Consider the following 27,044-nt stretch of genomic DNA (forward strand, 5'->3'; position numbering starts at 1 on the left):
AAGGTTTCAGTGATATACCCTCCCTTTGGAAGTTACCAGTGATATACCCTCCCTTTGGAAGGTTTCAGTAATATACCCTCCCTTTGGAAGTTACCAGTGATATACCCTCCCTTTGGAAGGTTTCAGTGATATACCCTCCCTTTGGAAGGTTCCAGTGATATACCCTCCCTTTGGAAGGTTCCAGTGATATACCCTCCCTTTGGAAGGTTTCAGTGATATACCCTCCCTTTGGAAGGTTCCAGTGATATACCCTCCCTTTGGAAAGTTCCAGTGATATACCCTCCCTTTGGAAAGTTCCAGTGATATACCCTCCCTTTGGAAGGTTCCAGGGTTATACCCTCCCTTTGGAAGGTTCCAGTGATATACCCTCCCTTTGGAAGGTTTCAGTGATATACCCTCCCTTTGGAAGGTTCCAGTGATATACCCTCCCTTTGGAAGGTTCCAGTGATATACCCTCCCTTTGGAAGGTTTCAGTGATATACCCTCCCTTTGGAAGGTTTCAGTGATATACCCTCCCTTTGGAAGGTTTCAGTGATATACCCTCCCTTTGGAACTTTCTAGTAATATACCCTCCTTTTTAACCCTGGTTCTAGTACATCTTGTTGGTGTAGTGTATATGCTGCAACAGGTGGGTGTGTGTGGGGGGGGGGGGGGGGGGGGGGGTGTCGGTGTGTGTTTGTGTGTAAAATGTGAAGTTCAATGGTATTCAAGTATGACTCATAGTGGAAGTGGAGACGGGTGCTTCAGCTACCGGTAAGCATGTCCACCCATTGTCTGGGAGGTTCCAGGAAAGGTGTGGGTGTGTGTTTTGGATCATTCCAAGGAAAGGTGTGTGTTATTGTACCTAGTTTCAGGACACAGTGTTCACGTGTGTGTGTTTCGCTCCTTTCACCCTGTGTGAACTTAGAGCGGCCAAAAACAACACTCATGTCTTAGACGTGTGACATCATCCAGGTTCGCCCACCCTCTCTGTCATTGGATACTGATGATAGCATAGCATCGCAATGCTAGTGGGTTTAGAGGAACTGCAGTGGAGTCGCCAAAATAAAAAAAATACATAAAAAAGGGTGTACGGGACAATATACAAACATTTTGGTAAAGATCATTTGAAAAATGTAATTAAATATATTTATTGATTTCTTATTGAGTATTTATTGGTTTCTTACTGAGTATTTATTGTTTTTTAACTGAGTATTTATTGGTTTCCTACTGAGTATTTATTGGTTTCCTACTGAGTATTTATTGGTTTCCTACTGAGTATTTATTGGTTTCTTACGGAGTATTTATTGTTTTTTAACTGAGTATTTATTGGTTTCCTACTGAGTATTTATTGTTTTCTTACTGAGTATTTATTGGTTTCTTACTGAGTATTTATTGGTTTCTTACTGAGTATGTATTGGTTTCTTACTGAGTATTTATTGGTTTCTTACTGAGTATTTATTGGTTTCTCACTGAGTATTTATTGGTCTCTTACTGAGTATTTATTGGTTTCTCACTGAGTATTTATTGGTTTCCTACCGAGTATTTATTGGTCTCTTACTGAGTATTTATTGGTTTCTCACTGAGTATTTATTGGTTTCGCACTGAGTATTTATTGGTTTCTCACTGAGTATTTATTGGTTTCTTACTGAGTATTTATTGGTTTCTCACTGAGTATTTATTGGTTTCTTACTGAGTATTTATTGTTTTTTAACTGAGTATTTATTGGTTTCCTACTGAGTATTTATTGGTTTCCTACTGAGTATTTATTGGTTTCCTACTGAGTATTTATTGGTTTCTTACGGAGTATTTATTGTTTTTTAACTGAGTATTTATTGGTTTCCTACTGAGTATTTATTGTTTTCTTACTGAGTATTTATTGGTTTCTTACTGAGTATTTATTGGTTTCTTACTGAGTATGTATTGGTTTCTTACTGAGTATTTATTGGTTTCTTACTGAGTATTTATTGGTTTCTCACTGAGTATTTATTGGTCTCTTACTGAGTATTTATTGGTTTCTCACTGAGTATTTATTGGTTTCCTACCGAGTATTTATTGGTCTCTTACTGAGTATTTATTGGTTTCTCACTGAGTATTTATTGGTTTCGCACTGAGTATTTATTGGTTTCTCACTGAGTATTTATTGGTTTCTTACTGAGTATTTATTGGTTTCTCACTGAGTATTTATTGGTTTCTTACTGAGTATTTATTGGTTTCTTACTGAGTATTTATTGGTTTCTCACTGAGTATTTATTGGTTTCTCACTGAGTATTTATTGGTTTCTTACTGAGTATTTATTGGTTTCTTACTGAGTATTTATTGGTTTCTTACTGAGTATTTATTGGTTTCATACTGAGTATTTATTGGTTTCTCACTGAGTATTTATTTGTGGTGCGCCTCTGCTGCTATATCATGGCCACCACTGACAAATATATATATATCTTTTTTTTTATATATGCAGTGGGGCAAAAAAGTATTTAGTCAGCCACCAATTGTGCAAGTTCTTCCACTTAAAAAGTTGAGAGAGGCCTATAATTTTCATCATAGGTACACTTCAACTATGACAGACAAAATTAGAAAAAAAATCCAGAAAATCACATTGTAGGATTTTTAATGAATTTATTTGCAAATTATGGTGGAAAATAAGTATCGTGATTGTTGTCTTGTTTAAGTGACTGATACAACCTGGTAAAAGCGTATTTTTCTGGATGCTAAAAACAGTCTAAAAAACGTCTATTTACATTCAGACTACAACCTGACTATGACGTCAGTCTGATGTTATTGCAACCGGTTTTGCCAACTGAACAAAAGACACGTCTATTTGGTCACTGTGTGTGTATGATCTATCTCTAACTGCTTGTCTGTGTTAGAGAAGTTATGGCATACACTCACACATCCTCCTATTACAGTCATATGCTACTGAGATGAATGTCACTCCCAGTCAATAGATTCTATATCTGTGTACTGAGATTCATCCTATGGCGTTCTGCATTAGCATCGAACAGCCCCCGTGATATGCAGCTGTTCAGGGAAGCTAGAAACCATTATACACAGGCAGTTAGAAAAGCCAAGGCTAGCTTTTTCAAGCAGAAATTTGCTTCTTGCAACACTAACTCAAAAAAGTTCTGGGACACTGTAAAGTCCGTGGAGAATAAGAACACCTCCTCCCAGCTGCCCACTGCACTGAAGATAGGAAACACTGTCACCACTGATAAATCCACCATAATTGAAAATTTCAATAAGCATTTTTCTACTGCTGGCCATGCTTTCCACCTGGCTACTCCTACCCCTGTCAACAGCACTGCACCCCCAACAGCAACTCGCCCAAACCTTCCCCATTTCTCCTTCTCCCATATCCATTCAGCTGATGTTCTGAAAGAGCTGCAAAATCTGGACCCCTACAAATCAGCCGGGCTAGACAATCTGGACCCTTTCTTTCTAAAATTATCTGCCGAAATTGTTGCCACCCCTATTACTAGCCTGTTCAACCTCTCTTTCGTGTCGTCTGAGATTCCCAAAGATTGGAAAGCAGCTGCGGTCATCCCCCTCTTCAAAGGGGGGGACACTCTTGACCCAAACTGCTACAGACCTATATCTATCCTACCATGCCTTTCTAAGGTCTTCGAAAGCCAAGTCAACAAACAGATTACCGACCATTTTGAATCTCACCATACCTTCTCTGCTATGCAATCTGGTTTCAGAGCTGGTCATGGGTGCACCTCAGCCACGCTCAAGGTCCTAAACGATATCTTAACCGCCATCGATAAGAAACATTACTGTGCAGCCGTATTCATTGATCTGGCCAAGGCTTTCGACTCTGTCAATCACCACATCCTCATCGGCAGACTCAACAGCCTTGGTTTCTCAAATGATTGCCTCGCCTGGTTCACCAACTACTTCTCTGATAGAGTTCAGTGTGTCAAATCGGAGGGTCTGTTGTCCGGACCTCTGGCAGTCTCTATGGGGGTGCCACAGGGTTCAATTCTTGGACCGACTCTCTTCTCTGTATACATCAATGAGGTCGCTCTTGCTGCTGGTGAGTCTCTGATCCACCTCTACGCAGACAACACCATTCTGTATACTTCCGGCCCTTCTTTGGACACTGTGTTAACAACCCTCCAGGCAAGCTTCAATGCCATACAACTCTCCTTCCGTGGCCTCCAATTGCTCTTAAATACAAGTAAAACTAAATGCATGCTCTTCAACCGATCGCTACCTGCACCTACCCGCCAGTCCAACATCACTACTCTGGACGGCTCTGACTTAGAATACGTGGACAACTACAAATACTTAGGTGTCTGGTTAGACTGTAAACTCTCCTTCCAGACCCATATCAAACATCTCCAATCCAAAGTTAAATCTAGAATTGGCTTCCTATTTCGCAACAAAGCATCCTTCACTCATGCTGCCAAACATACCCTTGTAAAACTGACCATCCTACCAATCCTCGACTTTGGCGATGTAATTTACAAAATAGCCTCCAATACCCTACTCAACAAATTGGATGCAGTCTATCACAGTGCAATCCGTTTTGTCACCAAAGCCCCATATACTACCCACCATTGCGACCTGTACGCTCTCGTTGGCTGGCCCTCGCTTCATACTCGTCGCCAAACCCACTGGCTCCATGTCATCTACAAGACCCTGCTAGGTAAAGTCCCCCCTTATCTCAGCTCGCTGGTCACCATAGCATCTCCCACCTGTAGCACACGCTCCAGCAGGTATATCTCTCTAGTCACCCCCAAAACCAATTCTTTCTTTGGCCGCCTCTCTTTCCAGTTCTCTGCTGCCAATGACTGGAACGAACTACAAAAATCTCTGAAACTGGAAACACTTATCTCCCTCACTAGCTTTAAGCACCAACTGTCAGAGCAGCTCACAGATTACTGCACCTGTACATAGCCCACCTATAATTTAGCCCTATCAACTACCTCTTTCCCAACTGTATTTAATTTATTTATTTATTTTGCTCCTTTGCACCCCATTATTTTTATTTCTACTTTGCACATTCTTCCATTGCAAAACTACCATTCCAGTGTTTTACTTGCTATATTGTATTTACCTTGCCACCAAGGCCTTTTTTGCCTTTACCTCCCTTCTCACCTCATTTGCTCACATTGTATATAGACTTGTTTATACTTTATTATTGACTGTATGTTTGTTTTACTCCATGTGTAACTCTGTGTTGTTGTATCTGTCGAACTGCTTTGCTTTATCTTGGCCAGGTCGCAATTGTAAATGAGAACTTGTTCTCAACTTGCCTACCTGGTTAAATAAAGGTAAAATAAAATAAAAAATAAAAAGATGAATGTCACTCCCAGTCTATAGATTCTATATCTGTGTACTGAGATGAATGTCACACCCAGTCTATAGATTCTATATCTGTGTCCTGAGATGAATGTCACACCCAGTCTATAGATTCTATATCTGTGTACTGAGATGAATGTCACTCCCAGTCTATAGATTCTATATCTGTGTACTGAGATGAATGTCACTCCCAGTCTATATATTCTATATCTGTGCTACTGAGATGAATGTCACACCCAGTCTATAGATTCTATATCTGTGTACTGAGATAAATGTCACACCCAGTCTATAGATTCTATATCTGTGTACTGAGATGAATGTCACACCCAGTCTATAGATTCTATATCTGTGTACTGAGATGAATGTCACACCCAGTCTATAGATTCTATATCTGTGTACTGAGATGAATGTCACTCCCAGTCTATAGATTCTATATCTGTGCTACTGAGATGAATGTCACACCCAGTCTATAGATTCTATATCTGTGTACTGAGATGAATGTCATTCCCAGTCTATAGATTCTATATCTGTGTACTGAGATGAATGTCACACCCAGTCTATAGATTCTATATCTGTGCTACTGACATGAATGTTACACCCAGTCTATAGATTCTATATCTGTGCAATTGAGGTGAATGTCAAAACCAGTCTATAAATTCTATATCTGTGTACTGAGATTATCACACCCAGTCTATAGATTATATATCTGTGTACTGAGATTGTCACACCCAGTCTATAGATTCTATATCTGTGCTACTGACATGAATGTCACACCCAGTCTATAGATTATATATCTGTGTACTGAGATGAATGTTACACCCAGTCTATATATTCTATATCTGTGCTACTGAGATTGTCACACCCAGTCTATAGATTATATATCTGTGCAATTGAGGTGAATGTCAAAACCAGTCTATACATTCTATATCTGTGCAATTGAGGTGAATGTCAAAACCAGTCTATAAATTATATATCTGTGTACTGAGATGAATGTCACTCCCAGTCTATAGATTCTATATCTGTGTACTGAGATTGTCACACCCAGTCTATAGATTCTATATCTGTGTACTGAGATTGTCACACCCAGTCTATAGATTCTATATCTGTGTACTGAGATGAATGTCACTCCCAGTCTATACATTCTATATCTGTGCTACTGAGATGAATGTCACCCAGTCTGTGTATTCTATATCTGTGCTACTGAGATGAATGTCACCCAGTCTGTGGATTCTATATCTGTGTACTGAGATGAATGTCACTCCCAGTCTATATATTCTATATCTGTGCTGCTGAGATGAATGTCACTCACAGTCTGTGGATTCTATATCTGTGCTACTGAAATGAATGTCACTCACAGTTTGTGGATTCTATATCTGTGCTACTGAAATGAATGTCACTCACAGTCTGTGGATTCTATATCTGTTCTACTGAGATGAATGTCACTCACAGTCTGTGGATTCTATATCTGTGCTACTGAGATGAATGTCACTCCCAGTCTATAGATTCTATATCTGTGTACTGAGATGAATGTCACTCCCAGTCTATATATTCTATATCTGTGCTACTGAGATGAATGTCACACCCAGTCTATAGATTCTATATCTGTGTACTGAGATAAATGTCACACCCAGTCTATAGATTCTATATCTGTGTACTGAGATGAATGTCACACCCAGTCTATAGATTCTATATCTGTGTACTGAGATGAATGTCACACCCAGTCTATAGATTCTATATCTGTGTACTGAGATGAATGTCACTCCCAGTCTATAGATTCTATATCTGTGCTACTGAGATGAATGTCACACCCAGTCTATAGATTCTATATCTGTGTACTGAGATGAATGTCATTCCCAGTCTATAGATTCTATATCTGTGTACTGAGATGAATGTCACACCCAGTCTATAGATTCTATATCTGTGCTACTGACATGAATGTCACACCCAGTCTATAGATTCTATATCTGTGTACTGAGATGAATGTTACACCCAGTCTATAGATTCTATATCTGTGCAATTGAGGTGAATGTCAAAACCAGTCTATAAATTCTATATCTGTGTACTGAGATTATCACACCCAGTCTATAGATTATATATCTGTGTACTGAGATTGTCACACCCAGTCTATAGATTCTATATCTGTGCTACTGACATGAATGTCACACCCAGTCTATAGATTATATATCTGTGTACTGAGATGAATGTTACACCCAGTCTATATATTCTATATCTGTGCTACTGAGATTGTCACACCCAGTCTATAGATTATATATCTGTGCAATTGAGGTGAATGTCAAAACCAGTCTATACATTCTATATCTGTGCAATTGAGGTGAATGTCAAAACCAGTCTATAAATTATATATCTGTGTACTGAGATGAATGTCACTCCCAGTCTATAGATTCTATATCTGTGTACTGAGATTGTCACACCCAGTCTATAGATTCTATATCTGTGTACTGAGATTGTCACACCCAGTCTATAGATTCTATATCTGTGTACTGAGATGAATGTCACTCCCAGTCTATATATTCTATATCTGTGCTGCTGAGATGAATGTCACTCACAGTCTGTGGATTCTATATCTGTGCTACTGAAATGAATGTCACTCACAGTTTGTGGATTCTATATCTGTGCTACTGAAATGAATGTCACTCACAGTCTGTGGATTCTATATCTGTTCTACTGAGATGAATGTCACTCACAGTCTGTGGATTCTATATCTGTGCTACTGAGATGAATGTCACTCACAGTCTGTGGATTCTATATCTGTGCTACTGAGATGAATGTCACTCACAGTCTGTGGATTCTATATCTGTGCTACTGAGATGAATGTCACTCACAGTCTGTGGATTCTATATCTGAGTGGTTCAACTGCAAGCATGCTGTATGTAAGGATTTGCCACACTGGAGATTCATATAACTAGTTTTTTTCAGAGAGAGTTAGAAAAGAGTGTGTGTGTGTGTGTGTGTGTGTGTGTGTGTGTGTGTGTGTGTGTGTGTGTGTGTGTGTGTGTGTGTGTGTGTGTGTGTGTGTGTGTGTGTGCGTACGTGCGTGTGTGTGTGCGTGTGTGTGTACGTGCATGTTTGTTTGTGTGTGTGTACGTGCATGTTTGTTTGTGTGTGTGTGTGTGTGTGTGTGTACGTGTGTGTGTGCGTGTGCGCGTGTGCGTGTGTGTGCGTGTGCGCGTGTGCGTGTGTATGTGTGTGTGTGTGTGTGTGTGTACGTGCATGTTTGTTTGTTTGCGGCCGTGAGGTTCCAATGAGAAAGCTGCGACCTATTGAGGTGTGACAGCGTTACTCAGTTTCGGTTACGCCGTTCCCACAACGTTTGGATTGCACTCTGCTGGGGTTTCCTGAAGGGTGTTTCTGAATAGCAAAGTTCTCTACCCACCTAGAATGAAGTTTATAGTCATTCATAAGAGGGTTCCTTCGTTTGGTACTTTTACTCTTCCACCCTGACTTACTCCTCCACTTGACTTTCTAATGGATCACTGGGTTCTAGTACGGGACTGTTGTGGATTTGATTCCTGCAGACTCCAAAGAAATGAGGAAGAAACGATGCATCTTGAAAGGATTCAACTGGTGTCAGTGTTGCTCTTTAGTTCCTGAGTTGGGCAATTTGACCTGTGACCCCCATCATCATTCTTCCTGAGTCTGTTGACACACTGTGAGAGAGTCCAGTAGGGTCTGTTTTCATATGGAACTCCCCTCTCTCTCCTACTTGGTCTGTTTTAATGGTCCATGTCCTCCTACAGGGCATCCTCCAGATCCAGGGGTTAACAACAACATTTCCATTCTTTGTTGGTGTCCCGACCAGTCTTGGGTTCAAATAGTCCATTTTGTTTTCTTTCAAATACTTATAGATTTCATTGGGCTAGCCTGGCACAGTGAAACCAACAGAATTTCCATGTATGGAATAGTCCCGTAATTACAAACCCTATCCATCTAACAATGCTAAAACTATTAGACCTTGAAAACGCAGCCCTGGGCCCGAATTCCTTAAAGCGTTGGAGTGCTGATCTAGGATCAGTTTGACCGTTTAGATCATAATGAATACTATTTAATGGACACTGGAGCCTGATCCGAGATCAGCACTCCTACTTTTGATAATGGGCCCAGGACTCCTTTACTACTACAGCAGTCTGTTCAAACTGGGTTCTGTGGTTCAAACTGGATTCTGTGGTTCAAACTGGATTCTGTGGTTCAAACTGGATTCTGTGGTTCAAACTGGATTCTGTGGTTCAAACTGGATTCTGTGGTTCAAACTGGATTCTGTGGTTCAAACTGGATACTGTGGTTCAAACTGGATACTGTGGTTCAAACTGGATTCTGTGGTTCAAACTGGATTATGTGGTTCAAACTGGATTCTGTGGTTCAAACTGGATACTGTGGTTCAAACTGGATACTGTGGTTCAAACTGGATTCTGTGGTTCAAACTGGATTCTGTGGTTCAAACTGGATTCTGTGGTTCAAACTGGATTCTGTGGTTCAAACTGGATTCTGTGGTTCAAACTGGATTCTGTGGTTCAAACTGGATTCTGTGGTTCAAACTGGATACTGTGGTTCAAACTGGATACTGTGGTTCAAACTGGATTCTGTGGTTCAAACTGGATTCTGTGGTTCAAACTGGATTCTGTGGTTCAAACTGGATTCTGTGGTTCAAACTGGATTCTGTGGTTCAAACTGGATACTGTGGTTCAAACTGGATACTGTGGTTCAAACATTAAAAGCACATCAGTAATATATATATAGTCCCACACAGCTGCTGTATTTAAAGAACATTTCAATCTATGTGGACACACAACATGTTAGTACATCAGACAGCATCTCCTGAATTTCACGCACAGAGAGGGGAGGAAGAAATCACCTTTTGATAAAAAAATGTAACTAGGCAAGCCAGTTAAGAACAAATTCCTATTTACAATGATGGCCAGGTTTGGCCTACCCCAACCAAACCTGGGCCAATTGTGCATCACCCTAAGGGACTCCAAATCACAGCCGGATGTGAACCAGGTACTGCAGTGGCTCCGCTTGCACTGAGATGCAGACCACTGCGCCACTCAGTAGTCCATCTCAGATCACTGGATTCAAAGTCCAGAGTCCATAATGCTAACCATTATCCTCCCTGAAGAAGAGAGGAAAAGAGCCTTCTGTCTATCCTCCCTAGAGAACAGAAGAGAAGAGAGGAAAACAGCCTTCTGTCTATCCTCCCTAGAGAACAGAAGAGAAGAGAGGAAAACAGCCTTCTGTCTATCCTCCCTAGAGAACAGAAGAGAAGAGAGGAAAACAGCCTTCTGTCTATCCTCCCTAGAGAAGAGAAGAGAGGAAAACAGCCTTCTGTCTATCCCCCCTAGAGAACAGAAGAGAAGAGAGGAAAACAGCCTTCTGTCTATCCCCCCTAGAGAACAGAAGAGAAGAGAGGAAAACAGCCTTCTGTCTATCCTCCCTAGAGAACAGAAGAGAAGAGAGGAAAACAGCCTTCTGTCTATCCCCCCTAGAGAACAGAAGAGAGGAAAACAGCCTTCTGTCTATCCTCCCTAGAGAACAGAAGAGAGGAAAACAGCCTTCTGTCTATCCTCCCTAGAGAACAGAAGAGAAGAGAGGAAAACAGCCTTCTGTCTATCCTCCCTAGAGAACAGAAGAGAAGAGAGGAAAAGAGCCTTCTGTCTATCCTTCCTAGAGAACAGAAGAGAAGAGAGGAAAACAGCCTTCTGTCTATCCTCCCTAGAGAACAGAAGAGAAGAGAGGAAAAGAGCCTTCTGTCAATCCTCCCTAGAGAACAGAAGAGAGGAAAACAGCCTTCTGTCTATCCTCCCTAGAGAACAGAAGAGAAGAGAGGAAAACAGCCTTCTGTCTATCCTCCCTAGAGAACAGAAGAGAGGAAAACAGCCTTCTGTCTATCCTCCCTAGAGAACAGAAGAGAAGAGAGGAAAAGAGCCTTCTGTCTATCCTCCCTAGAGAACAGAAGAGAGGAAAACAGCCTTCTGTCAATCCTCCCTAGAGAACAGAAGAGAAGAGAGGAAAACAGCCTTCTGTCTATCCTCCCTAGAGAACAGAAGAGAAGAGAGTAAAACAGCCTTCTGTCTATCCTCCCTAGAGAACAGAAGAGAGGAAAACAGCCTTCTGTCTATCCTCCCTAGAGAACAGAAGAGAAGAGAGGAAAACAGCCTTCTGTCAACCTTCTGTCTATCCTCCCTAGAGAACAGAAGAGAAGAGAGGAAAACAGCCTTCTGTCTATCCTCCCTAGAGAACAGAAGAGAGGAAAACAGCCTTCTGTCTATCCCCCCTAGAGAACAGAACAGAAGAGAGAAAAACAGCCTTCTGTCTATCCTCCCTAGAGAACAGAAGAGAGGAAAACAGCCTTCTGTCTATCCTCCCTAGAGAACAGAAGAGAGGAAAACAGCCTTCTGTCTATCCTCCCTAGAGAACAGAAGAGAGGAAAACAGCCTTCTGTCTATCCCCCCTAGAGAACAGAAGAGAAGAGAGGAAAACAGCCTTCTGTCTATCCTCCCTAGAGAACAGAAGACAAGAGAGGAAAACAGCCTTCTGTCTATCCTCCCTAGAGAACAGAAGAGAAGAGAGGAAAACAGCCTTCTGTCTATCCTCCCTAGAGAACAGAAGAGAAGAGAGGAAAACAGCCTTCTGTCTATCCTCCCTAGAGAACAGAAGAGAGGAAAACAGCCTTCTGTCTATCCTCCCTAGAGAACAGAAGAGAAGAGAGGAAAACAGCCTTCTGTCTATCCTTCCTAGAGAACAGAAGAGAAGAGAGGAAAACAGCCTTCTGTCTATCCCCCCTAGAGAACAGAAGAGAAGAGAGAAAAAGAGCCTTCTGTCTATCCTTCCTAGAGAACAGAAGAGAAGAGAGGAAAACAGCCTTCTGTCTATCCTTCCTAGAGAACAGAAGAGAAGAGAGGAAAACAGCCTTCTGTCTATCCTCCCTAGAGAACAGAAGAGAAGAGAGAAAAACAGCCTTCTGTCTATCCTCCCTAGAGAACAGAAAAGAAGAGAGGAAAACAGCCTTCTGTCTATCCTCCCTAGAGAACAGAAGAGAGGAAAACAGCCTTCTGTCTATCCTCCCTAGAGAACAGAAGAGAAGAGAGGAAAAGAGCCTTCTGTCAATCCTCCCTAGAGAACAGAAGAGAAGAGAGTAAAACAGCCTTCTGTCTATCCTCCCTAGAGAACAGAAGAGAGGAAAACAGCCTTCTGTCTATCCTCCCTAGAGAACAGAAGAGAGGAAAACAGCCTTCTGTCTATCCTCCCTAGAGAACAGAAGAGAAGAAAACAGCCTTCTGTCTATCCTCCCTAGAGAACAGAAGAGAGGAAAACAGCCTTCTGTCTATCCCCCCTAGAGAACAGAAGAGAAGAGAGGAAAACAGCCTTCTGTCTATCCTTCCTAGAGAACAGAAGACAAGAGAGGAAAACAGCCTTCTGTCTATCCTCCCTAGAGAACAGAAGAGAAGAGAGGAAAACAGCCTTCTGTCTATCCTCCCTAGAGAACAGAAGAGAGGAAAACAGCCTTCTGTCTATCCTCTCTAGAGAACAGAAGAGAAGAGAGGAAAACAGCCTTCTGTCTATCCTCCCTAGAGAACAGAACAGAAGAGAGAAAAACAGCCTTCTGTCTATCCTCCCTAGAGAACAGAAGAGAGGAAAACAGCCTTCTGTCTATCCTCCCTAGAGAACAGAAGAGAGGAAAACAGCCTTCTGTCTATCCTCCCTAGAGAACAGAAGAGAGGAAAACAGCCTTCTGTCTATCCTCTCTAGAGAACAGAAGAGAAGAGAGGAAAACAGCCTTCTGTCTATCCTCTCTAGAGAACAGAAGAGAAGAGAGGAAAACAGCCTTCTGTCTATCCTTCCTAGAGAACAGAAGACAAGAGAGGAAAACAGCCTTCTGTCTATCCTCCCTAGAGAACAGAAGAGAAGAGAGGAAAACAGCCTTCTGTCTATCCTCCCTAGAGAACAGAAGAGAGGAAAACAGCCTTCTGTCTATCCTCCCTAGAGAACAGAAGAGAGGAAAACAGCCTTCTGTCTATCCTCCCTAGAGAACAGAAGAGAGGAAAACAGCCTTCTGTCTATCCTCCCTAGAGAACAGAAGAGAAGAGAGGAAAACAGCCTTCTGTCTATCCTCCCTAGAGAAGAGAAGAGAGGAAAACAGCCTTCTGTCTATCCTCCCTAGAGAACAGAAGAGAAGAGAGGAAAACAGCCTTCTGTCTATCCTCCCTAGAGAACAGAAGAGAAGAGAGGAAAACAGCCTTCTGTCTATCCCCCCTAGAGAACAGAAGAGAAGAGAGGAAAACAGCCTTCTGTCTATCCTCCCTAGAGAACAGAAGAGAGGAAAACAGCCTTCTGTCTATCCCCCCTAGAGAACAGAAGAGAAGAGAGTAAAACAGCCTTCTGTCTATCCTCCCTAGAGAACAGAAGAGAGGAAAACAGCCTTCTGTCTATCCTCCCTAGAGAACAGAAGAGAGGAAAACAGCCTTCTGTCTATCCTTCCTAGAGAACAGAAGACAAGAGAGGAAAACAGCCTTCTGTCTATCCTCCCTAGAGAACAGAAGAGAAGAGAGGAAAACAGCCTTCTGTCTATCCTCCCTAGAGAACAGAAGAGAAGAGAGGAAAACAGCCTTCTGTCTATCCTCCCTAGAGAACAGAAGAGAGGAAAACAGCCTTCTGTCTATCCTCCCTAGAGAACAGAAGAGAAGAGAGGAAAACAGCCTTCTGTCTATCCTTCCTAGAGAACAGAAGAGAAGAGAGGAAAACAGCCTTCTGTCTATCCCCCCTAGAGAACAGAAGAGAAGAGAGAAAAACAGCCTTCTGTCTATCCTCCCTAGAGAACAGAAGAGAGGAAAACAGCCTTCTGTCTATCCTCCCTAGAGAACAGAAGAGAGGAAAACAGCCTTCTGTCTATCCCCCCTAGAGAACAGAAGAGAGGAAAACAGCCTTCTGTCTATCCTCCCTAGAGAACAGAAGAGAGGAAAACAGCCTTCTGTCTATCCTTCCTAGAGAACAGAAGACAAGAGAGGAAAACAGCCTTCTGTCTATCCTCCCTAGAGAACAGAAGAGAGGAAAACAGCCTTCTGTCTATCCTCCCTAGAGAACAGAAGAGAGGAAAACAGCCTTCTGTCTATCCTTCCTAGAGAACAGAAGACAAGAGAGGAAAACAGCCTTCTGTCTATCCTCCCTAGAGAACAGAAGAGAGGAAAACAGCCTTCTGTCTATCCTCCCTAGAGAACAGAAGAGAAGAGAGGAAAACAGCCTTCTGTCTATCCTCCCTAGAGAAGAGAAGAGAGGAAAACAGCCTTCTGTCTATCCTCCCTAGAGAACAGAAGAGAGGAAAACAGCCTTCTGTCTATCCTTCCTAGAGAACAGAAGACAAGAGAGGAAAACAGCCTTCTGTCTATCCTCCCTAGAGAACAGAAGAGAAGAGAGGAAAACAGCCTTCTGTCTATCCTCCCTAGAGAACAGAAGAGAAGAGAGGAAAACAGCCTTCTGTCTATCCCCCCTAGAGAACAGAAAAGAAGAGAGAAAAACAGCCTTCTGTCTATCCTTCCTAGAGAACAGAAGAGAAGAGAGGAAAACAGCCTTCTGTCTATCCTCCCTAGAGAACAGAAGAGAGGAAAACAGCCTTCTGTCAATCCTCCCTAGAGAACAGAAGAGAAGAGAGAAAAACAGCCTTCTGTCTATCCTCCCTAGAGAACAGAAGAGAAGAGAGGAAAACAGCCTTCTGTCTATCCTCCCTAGAGAACAGAAGAGAGGAAAACAGCCTTCCCTCTATCCTCCCTAGAGAACAGAAGAGAAGAGAGAAAAACAGCCTTCTGTCTATCCTTCCTAGAGAACAGAAGAGAAGAGAGGAAAACAGCCTTCTGTCTATCCTCCCTAGAGAACAGAAGAGAGGAAAACAGCCTTCTGTCTATCCCCCCTAGAGAACAGAACAGAAGAGAGAAAAACAGCCTTCTGTCTATCCTTCCTAGAGAACAGAAGAGAAGAGAGGAAAACAGCCTTCTGTCTATCCTCCCTAGAGAACAGAAGAGAGGAAAACAGCCTTCTGTCTATCCTCCCTAGAGAACAGAAGAGAGGAAAACAGCCTTCTGTCTATCCTCCCTAGAGAACAGAAGAGAAGAGAGGAAAACAGCCTTCTGTCTATCCTCCCTAGAGAACAGAAGAGAAGAGAGGAAAACAGCCTTCTGTCTATCCTCCCTAGAGAACAGAAGAGAGGAAAACAGCCTTCTGTCTATCCTCCCTAGAGAACAGAAGAGAAGAGAGGAAAACAGCCTTCTGTCTATCCTCCCTAGAGAACAGAAGAGAGGAAAACAGCCTTCTGTCTATCCTCCCTAGAGAACAGAAGAGAAGAGAGGAAAACAGCCTTCTGTCTATCCTCCCTAGAGAACAGAAGAGAGGAAAACAGCCTTCTGTCTATCCTCCCTAGAGAACAGAAGAGAGGAAAACAGCCTTCTGTCTATCCTCCCTAGAGAACAGAAGAGAAGAGAGGAAAAGAGCATCAAAGAGCAGCATCATCTGTCCAGGATAAGAAGAGTGGTGGGTGGGTGGGGGGGTTGGCAGGCGCTTAGTGATGATGTATGAGCCCCCCATCTATCACTGACAGGTGTTTGTGTGTCCCCCTCTTCCCTATCACCCCCTTCCCATCCACCCCCTACATGAGCTCGGGTGTCCCTTTTCACAATGGGGGGGCCATGCGGGATGGGTCTGGACAGGGGCCCCAGGATTTCCCTGGGATGGGTCTGGACAGGGATATGAGGGGACAGACCATTTGTGGAGTAAAGTGTGTCTGAGATGTCCTCTAGTCCTGGAGATCTTGAAAATGAGCCCAGTCAGTGTTGTACGTTGACAAAGGCTCTTGTGAGAGAGAAAGCTTCTAAGAGGCCTTAGAAGCTGCCTCCTGCTGTTCAGAGGTAATTAAAATACAGTACCCTGTGTATGTAAAGAATGATAAGGCAAGAAAAGATTACAAAATGAAGCTCCATATGGAAAATCAAGAGACACTTTTTGCTGACTATTACAAAAATGGGAGCCATCAGCAACCTTATCTTCCACACAAACCATCCCCTGGCATGGCACAGTGCTATATTAGCACACTACCCCTTTGTTAAGAGAGGGGGGGTTAACGAGGGGTGGAAACTCAGGATACTTGACAACGAGGACTCTGAGTCAGCTAAAATAAATCTCTATAAGTCTGGAACAGTAATGGTACATGCTAACCCCAAACAGTTTCAGCTGGACTTTCACCTAATCAAAGAATTAGCCCAGCAGGAGAAGCTCTCCCTTGATAAAGATACCCCCACCCCCACCCTGAGCGGGTCAGACCAGACCTCTTCATTATATAACCCCACAGACGAGCCACCCCCAGCGGAAAGTCAACCTCCCAGCACAGAGTACTAATCCCTCATTGAAATGAAGGATAAATTCACCCAGCTGGAGGTAAGGCAGGTGGAGCTGGAACAGCAGGTGATTACACTTCAGTCAGCACAGACCCAGACAACAGTCCAGCACAACAACAGCCCCTTAACCAGACCCAGACAACAGTCCAGCACAACAACACCCCCTTAACCAGACCCAGACAACAGTCCAGCACAATAACAACCCCTTAACCAGACCCAGACAACAGTCCAGCACAACAACAGCCCCTTAACCAGACCCAGACAACAGTCCAGCACAACAACACCCCCTTAACCAGACCCAGACAACAGTCCAGCACAATAACAACCCCTTAACCAGACCCAGACAACAGTCCATCACAATAACAACCCCTTAACCAGACCCAGACAACAGTCCAGCACAATAACAACCCCTTAACCAGACCCAGACAACAGTCCAGCACAATAACAACCCCTTAACCAGACCCAGACAACAGTCCAGCACAATAACAACCCCTTAACCAGACCCAGAGACCTGGAGGTGGAGAGAGACATATCTGCACTCTTGGACAGTGGTGAGACAACTTCAACAGGAGAAAGAGCAGGAGCAGGAGAAGAACAGAGCACTAGAGGAGAGGAACAGACTGCTGGAGGAGAGGTTGAGGGGGATGGAGGAGAGGATCAGACTACTGGAGGAGAGGTTGAGGGGGATGGCGTGTGACAGAGAACAGCCTACTAGAGAGGTGGCCACCCACGCAGAGAAGCCAGCAGCACAGCCCACCTCAGCTCCCGACAAAAGTATTGACACCACAGCAGAACACTTACACTAGCCCAAGCCAATGGCATGTACCAGATGCTCAGCAGGCTCTGCTCACACTTACTGGCCTGAGGCCAAACCACATGACCGACAACATTGGAGACTTTATGGAACACAAAGCCTTCACTATATCATCCTGGAATATCCAAGGCCTGAGGTCATCTGCCTTTGGCCTAAAGAGCAGGAACCTGGACTTCACCAAAGAAATCGGTAATACAGACATTGTCATCCTGCAAGAAACCTGGTACAGAGGAGACAGACCCACTGGTTGCCCTCTAGGTTACAGAGAGCTGGTAGTCCCATCCACCAAACTACCAGGTGTGAAACAGGGAGTATGCTAATTTGGTATAGAGCAGACCTACCTCATTAAATTAATCAAAACAGGAACATTTTACATTTGGCTAGAAATTCAAAAGGAAATTATCTTAAAAGAGAAAAATGTCCTCCTGTCTGCTACCTATATCCCACCACTAGAATCCCCATACTTTAATGAAGACAGCTTCTCCATCCTGGAGGGGGAAATCAATCATTTCCAGGCCCAGGGACATGTACTAGACTGTGGCGACCTAATTGCCAGAACCGGAAGAGAACCTGACACCCTCAGCACACAGGGGGACAATCACCTGCCTACAGGTGAAAGCATTCACTCCCCCATATGCCCCCCTAGGCGCAACTATGACAACATAACCAACAAAAACGGGTCACAACTCCTGCAGCTCTGTTGCACTCTGGGTATGTACATAGTCAATGGTAGGCTTCGAGGGGACTCCTATGGTAGGTACACCTATAGCTCATCTCTTGGCAGTAGTACTGTAGACTACTTTATCACTGACCTCAACCCAGAGTCTCTCAGAGCGTTCACAGTCAGCCCACTGACACCCCTATCAGACCACAGCAAAATCACAGTCTACTTGAACAGAGCAATACTCAGTAATGAGGCATCAAAGCCAAAGGAACTGAGTAACATTAAGAAATGCTATAGATGGAAGGAATGCAGTTTGGAAACCTACCAAAAAACAATTAGGAAACAACAAATTCAATCCCTTTTAGACAATTTCCTGGGTAAAACTTTCCACTGTAATAGTGAAGGTGTAACCTTGGCAGTGGAAAATCTTAGCAGTATATTTGACCTCGCAGCATCCCTATCAAATCTAAAAATCTCAAATAGAAAACCAAAGAAAATGAACAACAATGACAAATGGTTTGATGAAGAATGCAAAAATCTAAGACAGAAATTGAGAAACCTGTCCAACCAAAATCATAGAGACCTGGAAAACCGGAGTCTACGTCTTCACTATGGTGAATCACTAAAACAATATAGAAATACATATAAAAGAAGGAACAGCACGTCAGAAATCAGCTCAATGTAATTGAAGAATCCATAGACTAATCACTTCTGGGAAAATTGGAAAACACTAAACAAACAACACGAAGAATGATCTATCCAAAATTGAGATGTATGGGTAAACCACTTATCCAATCTTTTTGGCTCTATAACAAAGAATAAGAGCAAAAACAAATACAGGATCAAATACAAATCTTAGAATCAACTATTAAAGACTACCAGAACCCACTGGATCTCCAATTACCTTGAATGAGCTACAGGACAAAATAAAAACCCTCCAACCCAAAAAGGCATGTGGTGTTGATGGTATCCTCAATGAAATGATCAAATATACAGACAACAAATTCCAATTGGCTATACTAAAACTCTTTAACATCATCTGTAGCTCTGGCACCATCATATACATTTTTTGACCCCAATAATTTGACCCCAATAACTACCGTGGGATATGCATCAACAGCAAACTTGGGAAAATCCTCATATATATATATATATATATATAACTATATATATATATATATATATATATATATATATATATATATATTATATATATATTGGGAATTTCCTCATATATATCAACGAATTGGCGCGGGCACTAGAAAAGTCTGCAGCACCCGGCCTCACCCTACTAGAATCTGAAGTCAAGTGTCTACTGTTTGCTGATGATCTGGTGCTTCTGTCACCAACCAAGGAAATAAACAATAAAAATTAACAGTAAACATTACATATATATATATATATATATATATATATATATATATATATATATATATATATAATATGACATTTGTAATGGCTTTATTGTTTTGAAACTTCTGTGTGTAATGTTTACTGTTAATTTTCATTGTTTTTTTCACTTTTGTACACACATGTTTCCCATGCCAATAAAGCGCCTGGGAGGGAGGGAGGGAGAGAGGGAGAGAGGGAGGGAGCGCAATATCTGCTGATACAAATCAAATTGTATTGGTTGCGAACACATATTTTGCAGATGTTATCGCAGGTGCAGCGAAATGGTTGTGTTTCTAGCTCCAACAGTGCAGTAATACCTAACAACACACACAAATCCCCCAAATGAAAAGAAAGGAATTAAGAAATATCAGAACGAGCGATATCAGAGTCAGGAATATAAATAAATGTATATGATGGTGTGAATAGACATGGACAGTTGATACCTTTTTTTTGTTGCATCATTTCCCCCATATATTATTGGGGTAAATATATATATCCATACACGCATGCATACATATACACATATACACATATATACATACACATACCTATATAGACATATATACACATACAGTGCCTTGCGAAAGTATTCGGCCCCCTTGAACTTTGCGACCTTTTGCCACATTTCAGGCTTCAAACATAAAGATATAAAACTGTATTTTTTTGTGAAGAATCAACAACAAGTGGGACACAATCATGAAGTGGAACGACATTTATTGGATATTTCAAACTTTTTTAACAAATCAAAAACTGAAAAATTGGGCGTGCAAAATTATTCAGCCCCCTTAAGTTAATACTTTGTAGCGCCACCTTTTGCTGCGATTACAGCTGTAAGTCGTTTGGGGTATGTCTCTATCAGTTTTGCACATCGAGAGACTGACATTTTTTCCCATTCCTCCTTGCAAAACAGCTCGAGCTCAGTGAGGTTGGATGGAGAGCATTTGTGAACAGCAGTTTTCAGTTCTTTCCACAGATTCTCGATTGGATTCAGGTCTGGACTTTGACTTGGCCATTCTAACACCTGGATATGTTTATTTTTGAACCATTTCATTGTAGATTTTGCTTTATGTTTTGGATCATTGTCTTGTTGGAAGACAAATCTCCGTCCCAGTCTCAGGTCTTTTGCAGACAGGTTTTCTTCCAGAATGGTCCTGTATTTGGCTCCATCCATCTTCCCATCAATTTTAACCATCTTCCCTGTCCCTGCTGAAGAAAAGCAGGCCCAAACCATGATGCTGCCACCACCATGTTTGACAGTGGGGATGGTGTGTTCAGCTGTGTTGCTTTTACGCCAAACATAACGTTTTGCATTGTTGCCAAAAAGTTCAATTTTGGTTTCATCTGACCAGAGCACCTTCTTCCACATGTTTGGTGTGTCTCCCAGGTGGCTTGTGGCAAACTTTAAACGACACTTTTTATGGATATCTTTAAGAAATGGCTTTCTTCTTGCCACTCTTCCATAAAGGCCAGATTTGTGCAATATACGACTGATTGTTGTCCTATGGACAGAGTCTCCCACCTCAGCTGTAGATCTCTGCAGTTCATCCAGAGTGATCATGGGCCTCTTAGATGCATCTCTGATCAGTCTTCTCCTTGTATGAGCTGAAAGTTTAGAGGGACGGCCAGGTCTTGGTAGATTTGCAGTGGTCTGATACTCCTTCCATTTCAATATTATCGCTTGCACAGTGCTCCTTGGGATGTTTAAAGCTTGGGAAATCTTTTTGTATCCAAATCCGGCTTTAAACTTCTTCACAACAGTATCTCGGACCTGCCTGGTGTGTTCCTTGTTCTTCATGATGCTCTCTGCGCTTTTAACGGACCTCTGAGACTATCACAGTGCAGGTGCATTTATACGGAGACTTGATTACACACAGGTGGATTGTATTTATCATCATTAGTCATTTAGGTCAACATTGGATCATTCAGAGATCCTCACTGAACTTCTGGAGAGAGTTTGCTGCACTGAAAGTAAAGGGGCTGAATAATTTTCCACTGCCAATTTTTCAGTTTTTGATTTGTTAAAAAAGTTTGAAATATCCAATAAATGTTGTTCCACTTCATGATTGTGTCCCACTTGTTGTTGATTCTTCACAAAAAAATACAGTTTTATATCTTTATGTTTGAAGCCTGAAATGTGGCAAAAGGTCGCAAAGTTCAAGGGGGCCGAATACTTTCGCAAGGCACTGTATATACATACACATACCTATATAGACATACATATACACATATATACATACACATACCTATATAGACATATATATACACATATATACATACACATACCGATATAGACATACATATACACATATACACATATATACATACACATACCTATATAGACACATACATATACACATATATACATACACATACCTATATAGACATACATATACACATATATACATACACATACCTATATAGACATATATATACACATATATACATACACATACCTATATAGACACATACATATACACATATATACATACACATACCTATATAGACATACATATGCACATATATACATACACATACCTATATAGACACATACATATACACATATATACATACACATACCTATATAGACATACATATACACATATATACATACACATACCTATATAGACACATACATATACACATATATACATACACATACCTATATAGACATACATATATACATACACATACCTATATAGACATACATACTTTTTAAAAGAATATACCTTTATTATTATTCCCCGCAAACCCTACCGCCGATCCCCTAAACAAATAAACACTTTGGCTTTTACTTTCAATTTATACATCTTATACACATTTTACAGGCGCAATCTGTTTTACAATAGTTATATTTTGTTTGTTTTTAGTCCTTCCTCTATTTCTGATGTCCATCCAGTTTGATTTCTATTCGTAACTATGCTATTTCACAACAGTTCTGAACCTATATACATTTTACAGATCCCGTATGTTTTACATTGTTTATCTTGTTATTAGTCCCACCCTTCAGCTCCATTCAACCCCTCCCATCTATCTCTCAACATCATCCATTTTGGATTTATATTTGCCATATATGTTTCAAATGTGCTGTGATGCTTCACAAAATAATTGAACCTTTCTATTCTCATAGCTTCTACAGATTGTAAATTAAAAATATATATTTTTTGCTAAAATAATTATTATATTATTGATTGATTGACTATGGCTTTTCAAATCACCCAGTATTGCTATCTGCAGCGTTAGTTCTAGGTAAATGTTGCTATTCTTCAGCCATTCCTGGACCTGTGACCAACAACGAGCGACATATGGACCAAAATAAAATAACAAAATAAATTATCTAAAGACTCTGCCTCCTCACAGCAGAATCTGTAGAGCTGGGCAGATTGTATCCCCCATATATATAACATTCTATTAGTTGCAAGAATTTTGTATAGTAATTTAACCTCTTGAACCTCTAGGGGGCACTATTTTTATGTTTGGAAAAATAATGTTCCCAAAGTAAACGGCCTATTTCTCAGGACCAGATGCTAGAATATGCATATAATTGACAGATTAGGATAGAAAACACACTAAAGTTTCCAAAACTGTAAAAATATTGTCTGTGAGTATAACAGAACTGATATTGCAGGCGAAACACTGAGAAAAATCAAACCAGGAAGTGGCTTCTATTTTGAAAACTCCATGTTCCATAGCCTCCCATTTAAAGGGATATCAACCAGGTTCCTTTTCCTATCGCTTCCTCAAGGTGTCAACAGTCTTCAGACATAGTTTCAGGCTTTTATTTTGAATAATGAGCCAGAACAATAACATCGCGTCAAGTGGTCACATGAGTTTTGCTCGCGCAACAGAGTTTGTATAGGTATTGCTTTTCCCTCTCCTACTGTGAAAGATATTTGCGGTTGATATATTATCGATTATATATTTTAAAAACAACCTGAGGATTGGTTATAAAAAACGTTTGACATATTTCTGTGGACATTACGGATATTATTTGGAATTTGTCTGCGTTGTCGTGACCGCTCTTTCCTGTGGATTTCTGAACATAATGCGCCAAACAAACGGAGTTATTTTGGATATAAAAATAATCTTTATGGAACAAAAGGAACATTTGTTGTGTAACTGGGAGTCTCGTGAGTGAAAACATCCGAAGATCATCAAAGGCAACAATTAATTTGATTGCTTTTCTGATGTTTGTGACCAAGCTACCTGATGTTAAGTGTACTTAATGTTTTGTCATGCGATCAACTGGGTACATCAAAAATCTCTTCCCAACTATTTTGCAATTTACATGGCACAGCTGTCAGTCTTTTGGTCCTTAAATGAAATTGGTATATGTTTTTATTTATCACACTTTTCTTTACCCATTTGTTCTTTAATACAGGGCCAACATACAAGTTCCTTACTTTTTCCCCCTTCTACTTGCCTCTTCCATTTTTGTGGTAATGCTGCAATAAATTGGTTGTAATTTTGGGTAGAGCAGACATTTCCATATGTCTGTGTTAGCTGCATGTGTGACATAACTCCACCAGTCCTATTTATGATGTCATTCCCTAAATATATACCTTTTTTAAACATTTATTCGAAAAATACATTTTTTTTAATCAATTAGTATATTTTAATTTAACCACAATATTTGTTGTATTGTTTGTTCTGTCTTTTCAGGTGGATTCAACTGAAATTGCAACCAACTTTCTAAGGCTTGTTTAAAAAATAAAGATATTTTGGAGATTATTTCCTTTTCAAACAACTGAAAGTGAGCAGGTGTAATCTGAATAAAGGGAAAAGGCCCTTCCTGAATATAGGATGAGACATTCCTACCAATTTACTAGAGAACCAGTTTGGATTTAAGTATAACTTTTGTATGACTGATGCCTTTAGTGAAGAGGTCTAATGCTTTAATATTTAAAGCATTAGCCTGAAACGAAAACATATTCTTAAAGTACTTTACTTCCTCTTTCAAAATATAATTTGGTGAATCATGCACGACTCCATCATTTGTAACAAGTTTTAATATTTTTTTTGAAAAATAATTTGGTGTATGTTTTTTCCCCATATTCCATCCAGTTCGCTTGATTTTTATAATATATTACACTGGATCTTTCTGGAATAACTTCCTCCATTTCTTTTTGTTTTTCCTCTAACTTATTCTGTGCCTCTATGCTATCGTTTTTATTGCTATCTAACTGTAAATGTTAGTCCTTCAATTTCCTTTATTAATATGGACTCTTTTGATCTAAATTGCTTTTGTTTTATAGATGAGTAGTGAATTGCATGGCCTCTAAAGGCACACTTAAAAGTGTCCCATACAATAAGGGGATTGGCTGTACCTATGTTACGTCTGAAAGTCAGTTATAAATTATTCTGTCCTAGTTCTAAACAATTTATCATCTAGTAGGCTTTGATTAAATTTCCAATATCCTCGCCCATGTGGAAATTCTGTAAGAGTAATATATATGTAAATTATGTGATGATCCGACCGCGTTCTGTCCCCTATCAACACTTTTTAAACTTTTGGTGCCAGAGAGAATGGCATAAGAAAGTAGTCAAGACGACTAGCTTGATTAAGCCTCCCCCATGTATATCTCACTAGGTCAGGGTATTTAAGTCTCCATATATCCACTAATTCCAATATATCCATGACATTCATGATTTCCTTAAGTGCCTGAGGGTGATAGTTTGTAGTGTGATTTCCTTTAGAGGTATTTAAAACCATATTAAAATCTCCCACCATAATAATACAGTCTAGTGTTAAATTCTTATATTTTCAAAGAAGCTTGGATCATCATTATTCGGACCGTATAGGTTAATAAGCCATGTCTGTTTATTGTCCAATAACATATTTAAAATAATCCATCTACCATGATGATCTGTTTGGACAATTTGCACATTTGGATCAAAATTACTGTTAATTAAAACCATAACCCCTTTTGAATTTCTGTGCCCATGGAAGAAATATATTTCGCCCCCCCCAGTTATTTTCCCACAAAACTTCATCTAAAACTGTTGAATGAGTTTCCTGTAAACAATAGATATTATATTCCTTCTCTTTTAGTCAGGTAAATACTGAGCATCTCTTCTTATTATCTGCTAGGCCATTACAATTGTAACTGGCTATACTTACTTCACCACCTATAATAATGAGACACACCTTTCAATTCTATTTATCAAAATATATGTTTGTAAATGTACCATTAAAAAGTAACATGATGATGGAGTGTCTATGTAGCTGTAAGATGAAATGTGCATTGCTACTAAGTAAACCTACAATTGGTCCCTACTATTCCACCTGCTAAAAGCCCCCCTCATCCCGAGTTGGGCCTTCATCCCAATGCCCGACAGACCACCTCCGACCCCCCGCATCCCATAGCCCTGAACAGACTGGGATCCATCCTTCGAAAAGAGCACACAGTGCCATTTACCGAATTGAAGTAGATTAACTGCCAAATGCCTTTCCATCGCCCTCACCTCGATTTGTATTATATATAGCTGTGGATCATCCTCTATTGTCCCTAACATCTTTTACTCCTTCGCAACAGTTGTGGGATACACACATACACCTACACACATTCAACCCCTTTCCATCACAACAACCATAGACTCAGATTCTCAACAGTTAACAGTTGCACCATCCCAGAGCCCAACTCAAGAAAGGTCTTGATTTACAAATGCACTTACAGTTGCAGCTCTATGAGAAGGCCTGTAAGACCGTGGGAAAAAAATGGGCAGAAATGGAGAGATTTTATGAACCATTGTCACATCCTAGATGATGGAGGTCAAATGTACACCTTTTCCCTGAAACACCCACAATACGGTCACCCGTATTGACCATATTCCCAAGCATCTCCATGCAGTCAGACTTTTGATTTTGTGCCACCAGGGCCACAATAATATGCCCCCTCTCTGAATGTCCGAGTGTGACCCCCTCCCCATGGGTTACTGCAGCTAGTGTTGCCAGCACTGCCACTGCCTGGGTGGGGACACCCCACCGGAATCCCCACCGGCTAGGTACAAGGTCATCAAGGTTCGCATTAGCAGCTTTGAGAATTTCCTTGTATAGTATGCTCTCCCTTTAGGGGGCTTTGGCTTTGCAGGACCAACCCTGCCAAGCAGGCTCAGAATCTTGAGGGGGCAGTGCTGCTCTTGGTCTCTGACCGCATTTTGGCTGCAAACAGACCTCTTACAGCAGGCCCATAAATCAGTTAGGGACTTCTCCTTAGTATCTGGGTCATTCGGGTGGGTGTCTAGGGTATAGGGTTGTGGACCGTACCATTAAATTAGGATCATAAATAAATAATTAAGATATAATTTATTTAAAAAATGTAGTTCCCCATGATAGGACAATAAATAAATCAAATGTATAATTTATTTTAAAACTGTTCCACCATGATAGGACAATAAATAAATATATAAATAAGACGTAGAATTCATTATAAAAGTATATCCGTCATCTGCACAGCATTAAAAGCCCTCTCATACCCCGGCTCACAGCAATACATTG

The 27,044-nt window shown here is 41.0% G+C and overlaps 1 protein-coding gene across 1 annotated transcript in view; it reads left to right on the forward strand.

Annotated features, from left to right (window-relative positions):
- The window catches only part of LOC110529360 (protein eva-1 homolog C), a 192,060-nt gene that overhangs the window by 63,986 nt on the left and 101,030 nt on the right, over nt 1-27,044 (forward strand). The window lies entirely within an intron of this gene.

The sequence above is a fragment of the Oncorhynchus mykiss genome, chromosome 8, assembly GCF_013265735.2.
Source record: "Oncorhynchus mykiss isolate Arlee chromosome 8, USDA_OmykA_1.1, whole genome shotgun sequence".
Lineage (NCBI taxonomy): Eukaryota > Metazoa > Chordata > Actinopteri > Salmoniformes > Salmonidae > Oncorhynchus > Oncorhynchus mykiss.